Here is a 12,618-nt window from a genome sequence, read left to right on the forward strand (position 1 = left end):
GATGAGGATAGTTTGCCCAGGGTAAGTATGGACATCCCTAGGAGTTGACTCGGCCTATAGGGAGATGTATCAAGTATTTTCTGAACAATGTGATACTTGTTTCTGTAGACCCTTGGGCTCGCCAGAGAATTCAGTGGTTGAAATTTGAAATTGTAGACATACTCAAAAAGCATCCGCCCCTAAGTGAGATTATCTCTTAGGAAGGCCATTGGCTCATAACGAAGGAGGCACAGAATTTCTTACAAAACAGGATGGTGGAAAGGTCAGGTTACTTCCACAGTGGATGTTGTGCAATGTCTTTCTGGTTTCCCAAAATGACATGTGATGGCCCAACTTTCATGCATATAATTTTGATGTATTAAAGTATGGCTGCTAACCTAATGTGGACATTATTTTCCTCAAGTATCTCACTATCAGCAAAATGGCCCCATCTGATTAGACCTGGGCTCATAGTTGTTTGATTAATTCGGACGTTGGTCAAATCGAAACTAGAGGACAACCATTTGTGCATATTCAGAACAATTAGAGATTGTAAAACATGTTTGCACCACAGGATTTTATGACCTCCTGGTTGAGACATAATATGCGAAAAAATTATGTCAGATAGCACAGCCTAATTTTTTGACCGAGTAGATAGGCATAACTTAAATGGTGTGCAACCCAAGGCTTGAAATATAGGATAGATGCCTAGTGTTGATATATAGTTTTACACCAGGGGAGCCCACAGGAAGACCTAACATCTGACAGAAACATTGATTCTCTGCTATCTGGATCTTACATGGTTCCTCAAAGTCCCAAATTTGAGCACTTAGTGTCCCAATTGATATTGCACCTGCAGCATAAATGCCCAAAATAATCGCTGCTGGCCAGAGCCAGATGTATAAATTGCCCATTTTTTATTTTTTTATTTTTATTTAAACAGATTGTGTGGTTTCCTTATTTGAAACCTTTAACCTGAGCATGTCCGTTCTTTCATCATGATTCTTCGTTTGGTATACAGTATCTTAGTAGCAGTGCTTAATCCTGGGTTATGTTGTTGATCTCCTCTGGTTTCTTAAGGATTAAAATCACTAGTTTTATGAGTGCTAATGTCGTTTTCATTTTTTCTCCTTCTACAAGAGTCCTCCACCACTCATCGACATTCCTTGTTGTGTAGCTTCTAAGAATGTCCCCTAAGCACTGCTCTCGCTCTTTCCTTAAACCGGGACACTGTAGTATGAGGTGTTTCAGAGATTCTATATCTCCTTTTTTTGGCACATTCTGCAGGTTTCTCTGTTGTCCAGCTTTTTTCTTCTTTGTAATATTTCTCCTGTTGGTAAAATGTTCAATCTGAATCTCAGGAAAAGGTCTCGGAAGTACCAATTGGGGAATAAAGTCAGATAGCTCGGGATCTGATTCAGTTTTCGTGACTGGGCCCAGAAGTCTTTGTAACCTTTATATTTACAGTTATCTTCTTGGGTTTCGATCCAATCTGCCATGTATAGTTTCTTTTTAGTTTTGTCTGGGTTAATCCATAAGTCATCCTCTGACTCACTGAGGTTCACTAGGATCCCTCGACATGACTTTTGCCAGTCTGTTAGTATTACATCGGATTGATCTTTTAGGGCTTTTTTCTACACCCCAAATCCACCCGTAGTGTTTTCCTCAAGACATTTCCGATAGAAACTTAGTGTTTTCCATACCACTATTGTTTTGAGTGATGTCAAAGCCAGCTCTCTTCTTATATGCTGTATTGGGGCTGATTTAGGCAGCTGTAAAGCTTTCCTCCAAAACAGACCCTCCAGGATTGACCATGTTTGAGCTTGTAAGGGGATTGGTGATTCTACCCCATATGTTAGTATTGGCACCACTTTCATCCTATAAAAGGCTATTAGAGGTGATAAGGTAAATCTGCAGTATCTTTTACGCAGAATTCTCCCTTGGGCAGCTAGATTGGTTGCTTTTCTTTTTAGCCCAGGTATTCTTGGCGTATTGTTCTTCGTGTTGTCTATACAGACTCCTAAGTACGTGAATGCTTCGACTTCCAGGATTTTTTTGTTTCTCAGAGACCATCCTAGTTTTTTCCCTCTGGCTTTATTACCTCCTGGGCCTAACTTCAGAATTCTTGATTTTTCTGGGTTTATAACCAGGTCATTTGAGTCCACATACGACTGTAATGATGTAAGCTGTCTTTGCAAGCTGATTTGGGATTGGTCCATCAGGACGATATCGTCTGCGTAAAGCAGTCTCCCAATCGGCGTTCCTGCTATTTTTGGTGGAAAGCAGCGGGTGGACTCAAATGAATCTTCCAGATCTGACGTGAACAGGTTGTACAGTTCCGGTGCCAGCGGGCATCCTTGCTTTAAGCCCATTTTTATCTGAATTTCGTCTGTTAGTGTACCCGCTGTATCCAGTCTGACTCTGATGCTTGTATCCGTGTACAAGTCCTTGATGTTCTCCACCAGTGACTGAGGACATTCCCAGTTTTCCATTTTTTTCCATAATTTGGCTCTTTTTATGGTGTTGAAAGCTTTCGACAAGTCTACAAATGCGATGTAGATTCCTTGGTTTTTGTTCCTTTGTATTCTGGCTTTCAATAAGTTAATCAGGAAAATGTTGAGTGCTGTGCCTCTCCCCTTCACAAAACCCGATTGCCAAGGATCACGACGTCCACTTTGCTGTACCCAGTGGTTTAATGCTTTCAATAGTGTGAACGCAAAGACCTTCCCCACCATGTCCAGTAATGCAATCGGTCTGTAGTTGTCTGCTGATGTTCTGAGACCCTTTTTGAAAATGGGTACCACTACTGCCTTTCGCCAGGAATCCGGGATTTTTTCTGTTGTTAACATGTAGTTGAATAGAAGTTGAAGGAATTTGGCCCATTCACTTATGTTGCTTTTCAGTATTACATTTGTGAGCTCGTCAGGCCCTAGGGCTCTCGAGTCTTTCAATTTTTTCAGGATGTTTTCTATTTCCTCAATACTGATATCTATTACTGCCTCATTTTTGTTCATCATTGATTTCCGCTTTGGGTCGATGTAAATTTCCCCTTGCAGCTGTGTATATCCTTAACCCATGATGAAGCACTTATTGGGTTCATTTCACTTATTGCTTGAGGCTTCTCCGCTTCGTTGATAATTGCCCAAATTTCAGCTGTGTTTTTAGATCTTATTTTCCCCAACATTATTTCTGCGTCCTGGTTTAGCAATGTCTTCTTGTGTAAGTGTAACCAGTTTCTGCACTTTTGTTTTAACTTATGTATCTCTTTACTCCAGTTGTCGTGTTTGGTCTTTTTTAGTCGTCTAATATCTCTCCTTAATGCTTTTTTCCTTTCTCGTATGCGACTGTCATACTGATGTTGGTGAGTCGTTATTTGATGGTTAATTCCAAGCTTCCTTTCTGTAACAAATGCTCTGAAAAGCGGGGTGTAGTCAATCCTTTTTTGGCTTTGTTCATTTTCAAGCGTCGAGATCATTTGTTTTAAGTTATGGTTTAGTTCTCTTGTTTTCTCTGGTCTGATCCTTAATTTAATACCCTTTGGTCTATGACCACCTTCTGGTTGTAGGTTCCAATCTTGTTATTGCTTAGGTTTTGGCACGTCAGTTTTAACAGATTGTGGTCACTTTCTACTGTTGGGATTACTTTCAAGGTCTGGATGTTATCTGACAAGTTGCTTGAGATGCAAATGTAATCCAGGATCTCTACTGATTGTGTTCCCTTCCAAGTAGGTTTTGCTGGTTGGTCCCCCTTCACCTCTCCATTCAGAACGACACAGTCCCTTGATTGTACCATACGATTCCACATTGTTCCTCTTTTTTCCTTTGCTGAGGCAGTTGTTGTATCGTATTCGGGTTGGTTGTCCTTGTTCAGGCATGAACAATTTAGATCTCCTGCCAATATGAATATTGGATCAGTCAATTTTTCTCTTTGTTCATCAATTAATTCTGCTATTTTATCTGGTAGGTTTTCGTTTGATAAATTTGCTGGATTTCAGTATATGTTGATCAATATTAGTATTTTACTGGCTTTTTTGTCCAGCTGTAACACTACCATCTGGATGAATAAATTTGGGTTTGACTCCTCCAGGACTTGCCAATCCAGATTGTTTTTGATGGCTATAGTTAGGCCTGACATGGGTCTGCCTTTTTGACCTTTGACCGCTGGATTTAGCAGAACCACGTAACCTTCCAGTGTCGGTGGTTGCAACAGCCATGTTTCTTGTAGGCACAACACACTAAAGTTCTCTTTTTGAAGTGCTCCCTTAGTAAAAAGGTGGGTAGAGCCTCTAGTGTTTCAACATCCCAGGCTCCATGAACCTACACTTTTTACTGTTTTATGTTATTGGGTGTTTGTTTTGTCATCAATCATGTTTTTCAACCATTTCCACCTTGCCGCTTCATTTTCTTCTCCTTGATGTTGACTTCTATTGTTTGAGCTTTGTGTGTTCTGGTTGCCCCTTCTCACTGCTGATGTTCTATTTATTTTAACACTACTGGTCTCTCTGTCTTTTCTGTTGATCTGTCTCACCGAATGTTTCTTTACTCTCTCCTGGGTTTTTAGGACTGCCGTCACTTTCTTGTAAGTCAAAACCCATTGGTCTTAATTGCGGGGCTTCTTCCAGTAGTAGTTGTCTCACCAGATTTGATCTTGTGTGCAGAATTACTTTATCAGTGCAATCTTCCTCGACGAATTCCACGATCGCCAGGTCGTCTGTTGTAATTAGTCTTAATGCCAGTATATGGTGGAGTAATCTTATGACATTGGTTCTGTTGAGAATTAGTCAGTCTTCATAATGAAGGATACGTTCTAGGACAAGCCCCGGTTGTTTATAACTGTCACCAGAACTTGTTTTGTGCGGACGATGCTGTAGGTCCCTTTCCTCCTCTTTTAGTTGATGCCGATCTCTTCTTTCCTCCATCTCGGTCCGCTTTTTGCTGTATCTTGTTTCACTTTCCCGACTGGTTCCGTGTCTCAGACCGCCCCACGTTCCTTTCTCGACCTCTATGTTCACTCTTCTGAGTTTTTTCACTTAGATCCCGTTTTTTTCTCAATACATCCTTTTCTGTATGAGTATCTGGAACTTTTTTGTTGTCTCTCTGTGTCTCGTTTTCGGTCTGTATTGACATTATAGATGAGGTATCACTCTCACTATAGTCTGTATGCTCCTCACTCAAGGAGTCTTCTGCCTCTGTATTTACCTCTTCGAAGCATCTTATTCCCTGTTTGTCTTCATCATATGAGACCGTGTATGTAGAGAGATCCAGCAGGTCATTTTCAGGACAATCGTCTTCTTCGTTTTCTAAGATCTTTTGTCCTTCAGTCTTTTGTTCTGTTCTGACCTTTTTCTTGTTGTTTCTTAGCTGGTCAATTATACTCGGTTGTTCTTTTGGTATTGTCAAATTTTTTCATAAATGCCTGGCTTTTGCTACTGCTTGTGGCTTTTACTGGTGGTTGATTTTTCTGTTTTTTAGTGGGTCCTGTGATCTTGTGATGACCCCCTGATTTGTTGTCTGCGGGTCCGTTGTTCTTCGTTTTTATTTGGTTATCTGATTTTTTCCCTCCTGTGTTTGTGTCTCTTGTTTTGAAGATCTCACACACGTTCCCCTTTTTCTTTCCTTTCTCCCGACACTTATCCGTAGTGGTGGGGTCTTCAGACCTTGTTGTCGATTTTTTACTAGAGATAGCCTCCAATATTTCTTTAGCCCTTCCCTGGCACTTCTGTTTAGGGTTTTTTTTTCCATTTCAGTCTCTAGTGATTTCGTTGGCTCGTTTCTTATATCTGGATCAGATGATGTGCTCTTTGATTTTTCTCTCAAAAGATTATTGCTGGTGCAGTCCTCGGCCAGGGTGGGTCCGTCTTCGTTTTGTTTAGCCTCCCCCTTCTCTTCACTTTGGGATGCTCGCGGTCCAGTAACGGACGCACTTTGGGTTTCTGCGACCTCTTCTACGTTTACCGGTGTTGCTGTGGACCTTTCTCCTTTGTTTTCTTGCTTGTTGGATCCAGCTTTGTTTTCTTTTTCTATGACTGGGCTGACCTCTTGTGTGGTCATTATTCCAGAGTCTTTACTTATTGGTTCCTTGCTTTTTGGATTTGTCTTCCCTAGTTTTCTCTCTTTTAGTATAGGTTCGATTATGTCATGTAGTAGTTGGGTGACGTTGGCGGTACTGTTGTCCAAGTTGTTTTGGATTGCTGAGATAAAGCCCTCCACAAATATTGTTTTAGTGTGAACCATAGCAAGTATTGTAGAATGATCTCTTAGTGTGTCCGCGATATCCTCGTACAATTTCATGAAGGGTGCTAGGACACCTGACAAAGTTGCGACCATTAGGAAATTGTCTTCCATTGTTTGGCCTGATATGACCTGGTCTACGCTTCCCACTTGGTTTGGTGACAACGTTTGCGTCAATTTGTCTTCAGTAGCTACTTTAGCACTCGTTCCTTTTGCTTTGTCAACATTTTTGGTTCCTGTAAACTTATCTCTTAATGCGTTCTCCATGTCCATTGACGTTTCCAACAAAACTGCGTCTGATATTTCCACTCCTGTCGTTTTCTTTAATTGATTCGTACAGGCGAAGCTCCTGCTGCCAAAACTGAGGCTAAGGGTCTGTCCTACGTTTACTGGGGTTACTATGGTTCCTCCATTTGTGATGGTTGGAGTTTTGGTCCCCCCTTTTGTTAGGTTTATTGGCAATGGTCCTGCAGTAAATGGTTTCCATATAATGCTTCTGGGGGCACCTTCCTTTTGGTTGGTCGGGTATTTCGTCCTCTTAACTGTATATCTGGCTGGGGGGCTAAGCTGGTTCCTTGGGTTTGCTCCCTCACAGCCTTCCGACTTTGCTGACTCCATCCACGGCATTTCTTCTTCTGCCTCGGAGTTTGAGTTTTTTTTCTTTTCAGGATCTTCTGTATGTGATGTTCCCCCGATGTTGGTAAGTTCGATTTTTCTATCCCACTGGATGCAGGCCCTAGACTGGCGTTGTCACCTATGCTTGCCTCATTTGCCCAATGCGTTGTGTCAGATATCTCAACAAATAAATAATATACCATCACTTCAAGGTTATTGAGAGGTGTTTTGAGTCTAGGATTTTTTTTTTTTTCCAGAACATAACCTGTCCAATCGATACACACAGTTTTCTCAATCACAGCAATACCTGGAACACAACAGCATATGCTCCAATAACAGAGACGTTTCCATAACAGTTGCAATGTGCCCTTGTTACATGAACTATCTTCAATTCATCTGAAAAGAAGTGGTTCAGAGGTTCTCCTTTCTATCTATGTTTGTTGATTTACTTAAATGATATCACGGAATGTACAGAAGCTATTGGTGTACCGCCTATGTATAACATTTAGCCTGCTTCAGAACATACGATGTAGCATGAACTTGGAAAGTCACATATTTGCCCACACTAGGCTTTCAGTTCTTGGATTTCATAATGGATTGTAAACAGTCCACAATGTGGCTTCCTCTGTCTGAGTTCTGATCCATAAGGAGGATTTTGGTCAAGGCAAATCACATATCAATTATATCGTTTAAGCCTATGGAATGAATGGTAGGCTTTCTGGCAGCTTCCATGCAGACATTTTGTTCAGGCTAATTTCATTACCGAGCATTATAGAAGTTAAAAAACTGAGATTAAAAGAGAGGCTTGGACTTTTAAGTTGGGTCACATTTTAGAGTTAGAGTGGTGGGTTGCATATTGGGACACATATATTGGATGATGGACAATATTTTCTTCCATTCCAGATCCATTCTTAGAATCAGATGCATTTCAGAGTAGCTAGGGCACCAGATGTGGCACAGTTGTGGCTGGAGGCCAGTGGCACCTGTAGACATCTGTCTGGCATATCAAGTGTTTAGAGATGTTTGCAAGTTCATTCACCATCCACGATTTCACAAAACGCAGGTCTAACTGTTTCAGCACTCTGTTGATGGACAACAAATTAGGTGCCTGTTACATCAAAAATGCAGCATCAACAGGTTGACATTCCTTTTGGACCTGGCAGAGACATCCGGAGAGTTCTGTCTGAAGTTTCACATCAAGGTGGGAGCAGAGTATCTGCAGGAGCTGGATGGATGATAATGAATGTTGTCTCTACTTGGAGGTCTTGCATAGGATGGTGTCCCTGTTGTGACTGCTTCCGGTGGATGTTTTTACACATTGGCTGAATTGCCAGTTTCCACATTTATTCAGCTAGAGACCAGATCCATTTGTGGATGTGATATATGGTTTCTTTCAAGGTTGGGAGCTGGGGTCTCATTGTGTCTTTTCTTCCTTCTCCATGATAGATAATACATGTTTACACATTCACAGACAAGGGATATAGTCTTTATAATAACCCCCATTCTATCTGTCTGAGGAACAATCTCGGTGAGCCCCATGCCATGATTTCTAAAGATTACCTTTCACTGGTGATTGGTTCATCTTGGGAATGTATGGTCCCAGTCTACCTTTCTGTGAGTGGCTGTAGGGTTTATAAAAACACTATGCTCTAGAGTACTATTAGGTCTTCTGAGGCCTCTGGGGAAGGTTGGGTCTATTGGTGTGATCAATGGGACATGGATCCCTTTTAGGCCGTTGATGTGCAGAGGTACACCGTTTAACTGAGCTTTTTGTTTTGTTCATTTATAGCGCAATGTGTCTGTGTAGGTCACATATTTCATCTTCGAATTCTTTGTTGGGTGGTCCATGGGGGAACATCCCTTCATTTGAAGAGCAGCATTCTTATTTCTGTTTCCCCTAAATCAACGAATTCTCTTTTGTGGCTGTTAATGTATTTCTTTCAATATTTTGTTCCTGGCCTGACAGCGAGGATCTATTGTTGTAGAAATGATCAACCGAGGTATGATGTGTCTGGTGTCTGGTTTCCGAGACCGGGATCTGTCAGATAGATGCTTTTCACCTGATGGAGTCGGGCTTCAGATTTCAAACAGGACACTGACAGGTTCTTCATCGGTTGAGTTACAATCTTTTCATGAGATTCTGCTCATTTGGGTTCCTTGTTTAAGTGAATCTGAGGAAAGTACTTTGTACTCTAAAATGTTGACTATTATCTCGTCATTTCCATCAGGAAGTCTCTTAGACCAGTATCTTCTGCTACATTAGCTCTGTGCATCGTTTGGGTTATTGATTTGGCAGGTGTTGGTGTTCCCATGTTCATGTTTGCGTCTCTCTGATCTAGTGGGGCCAGTGGATCTATAGTGTAGTGCTGGAGACAGGCTGAAACACATTCTCAGGATGATTTGTTGAAACACGGCCATGCTTGTTATACATTTTACTCTAAGCCAATTATAAATACAGGTATTTTGGTAATGTCTTAGCTTTGAAATTGCACAATAGAAAGACTCAATGCAATGACAAATAATGTTATTTGCTCTGAGTTCATTTTGGCAGAAGGTCAGAATTCTATTAGTGAAGTGAACGTGAGTTCATTCTGAAGGCGAGCATTCCCAGATAGCACGACCCTCCCCGCAATGAGATGCAAGAATGGACTCTCCCACAAATGGGAATAAGGCTAGGACTAAGTGCGGGTGAGCTTAAGGGAAGCTTTATCTAAGTCAAAATAGGGCATGCAAAGAACTCTGCAAACTCCGAGAGCACTCTGTCCGACAATCGCAAAGACAGGCGTTTATATTTACAAAAAGTGTCAAAGGCACCTACACACTATAGAGGGCACATGTACATGGGGATTGGGTGGTGTCCACTTACTATATGTGCAGCTGTGATGCGTCGCTCTGTGGTTGGTGGACACCGCTGGGTGCCAACGTGGGGTGGACAGGTCAGCTGGGCTCATCCGGGAGGCGCTGTCCGGTCAGGCGTGGGCAGTGTCATTGATGGACATCTTTCTTGGCTTACTGCCCTAAAGGCAAGGCACACCCCATTCATTCAATGCTGCAATGTCAGTTGCCCTGTAAATCCTACAATAGGTTATTCTACAGGTTAATACAACACAGGAGGAATGCGCATTAGGTGGGGTACTTTGGCGATACATTAATACAGGGTTGCTTTTATCCTGTTGACTAGGTATTATAGGCCACGGGGTCGGGCTCAGGGCACGGGGTAAGCTGTCCGAGCTTTGGGTCTCGTTAGAAGTCATGACAGATGCTTTTACACAATGTTGGTGCAATATTAGGTGTCTTCTTTTACAAGCGTCATTAATCTGGGGTGAACTGGTGGGTCGTGGGACCTATGAGGGGGCACCTCTGGCCTCTGGTTATGGCAGATTTTGCTGCTGGGCTGTAAATAATTTAGGTGGCTGTTTGTGGCCATGTGAGCTGTGGGGGAATCATGAATGCTTGAAGCGGCTCCAGCCGAATTGGGGGAGGTGAAGCGGTGTAGCTCGGCCTTTGCTTTCTCTGGCAGGCTTCAATGGGAAGAGTGGGGAGGTGGCCTTGGATATGCCCGTGACGATAGCCTTCTCGCAAGCTGCAAATCGTATTGGATTGCATTGAAGACGAAGGGATTCGTATAATGTAATAATGTATAATGTATAATGTAAAAATGGCTAAGGGGTTACAAATCTAGAGTATTTACATCAGTACATATTCATTTCAAAATTTGTTAACTATATCTACAGCTCTATTAATCACTACAGGGTAAGTATTTGCAACATTAGCAGTTTTAGCATCACATTGTAAACACGATACGTGAGGTAGCATTAGGGTTGGTGGAGCATGCAGGAGCAACAGACCAATACGGTTGACAGCAGTAATACACGTTAAACCTGTACATTTACACTTGATGGAATTCTATGTATCTCATTCAAGCAATTTACATGAGCTCACAATACTGTCGTGCTTGTGTTCCTTTGCACTCTAGCAGCATCAGGGTAGTCATGGCATAAGGACTTGGTATAACTCACTTTACATTACCCCTAGAGAAGCACATAGTAGGAGGCCAGGGGCCCTGAGTGTGTGCGCATACTGAGGGGGTTTGAGTGTCATGACCATGTGGTCACACAATGACACATTCTTCTGTTCATACAGTGTTTGTAGATTTTTGACACAGAGGTCGTGCAGAAGGGATATCATTGTAATGCAATATATGTATATATGTATATATGTATGAGCAGTTTCTTGGTGTGGGATAAAGGTTTTTGTTTCATCGAGGATGGTTTACAGTTATTTTCCAAGCCAGCCCCACTGCCCGGATTGCGCTGAGGATAATGATGCACTGCGGAAGGTGAAAGATACAGTGTTTGCTCTAACACTAGCTCATGTCTGACTGCTCGTGGGAACGGGCTTTCAGCGGATCTGCCAAGGAGCGGGGGCAACAGGGTAGGCGAGGATTCTCTGGAGGTGGGGGCCGTGCTGCAGCGCACATGGAGTCATGTCTTAAGATGGCGTTCTGGTTTTCAAAAATGGTTTCCTGGGCCTAGCCTACACAGTACATTTGGTCAATGTGTCGGCCAGTGGTCCAACCACCACCTGGGCCCTGGTGGCAGGGGGTCCCCTGATGAGTCATAGACATCGCAAGGAGGGGACTGTAGGGGGGGGTCTCTTTGACCTGTCCTCCCATACATTTCCCCCCTTTCATTAATTAAGTAACGAATACCGTAAGTCCCCCAACCTCTCACATTCTTTTTCATCAGCCACCGCCTCATCCCATGCCGGAGTGCCCTTTATTGGCACTCAGGCCCTGCACACCCCCCTCAGACTTTCTCCCCTTCTAGCATATTCATCTGGGGTACAGGTCAGGTATATACAATCCCTATTCCCTTCCAAGTCTACCCACAGCACCACTTAGCATTTGCCTGTGCCTGGATGCTTGGAATGAGTGAGGCAAAGAAAGTCTCTGCAGAGGTAAACAATCGATATCTGTCTGGGATCTGTGCCAATAGCTCGGAGGATGCTTTGCATATGTAGTTTGATGATCGCCTGTTTCGCGACAGCATTTCTTCCTTGTTGCCAGAGGACAAAACATACATATGTGGTTCTGTCACGATGCCTGCCCCCGGAAAGCCAGACCAGGCCCAGAAACCCCGGAAGCAGGCATCATGCCACTTGAAGCATGCCCAAAAACCCCAGTCAGGGGTTCTTTGGCTACAGTCCTGGCGCCTATGGCGCCAGGCTCATAAGAATAAAGTCAGTCCTGGCGCCATGGGCGCCAGGCTCATTACAGAAATCTTACCTGTTGCAGACCATGCTGCATACCTACCTGATGCAGACCATGCTGCACAAAGCCACAAGCCAAATGAGGCTTAAAGGGACTACTTTACCTCAGGGACTCATTTCCTCTCGGGTGGGGCTGTGGAAGAATACTTACCTGGGACTTCTTCCAAGGCTATTTAAGCCACACCCGGGCAGCCACACGTGCTTCGCGTTATTCTGCTTCCTGCAGCGTAACGCTCACCGTGTCTTCAGCAGCTCCAGTCGTCAGCCACGCCCGCTTCAGCCCTGGAACACCTGAAACAAGAAAAGGAGAAGGAGAAGAGGTCAGAACAAAACCCTTACCTGAATCCTTGATCCAGCACATCGTCGATCTGGAAGAGAGAAGCCTTCTCAGGTGCATTGCCACGCACCTCACAGAGCCACGCTGAACTCACCAACCGAGGCTGCACTCCTTTACTCCAGCATCTCCAGACCATTCTTCAACACCTGGGGGAGACAAGAACAGATAGGTGAGCAAGGGCAATAC

This window comes from Ambystoma mexicanum, chromosome 11, assembly GCF_040938575.1.
Source record: "Ambystoma mexicanum isolate Mex_15411 chromosome 11, UKY_AmexF1_1, whole genome shotgun sequence".
Taxonomy (NCBI): Eukaryota; Metazoa; Chordata; class Amphibia; order Caudata; family Ambystomatidae; genus Ambystoma; species Ambystoma mexicanum.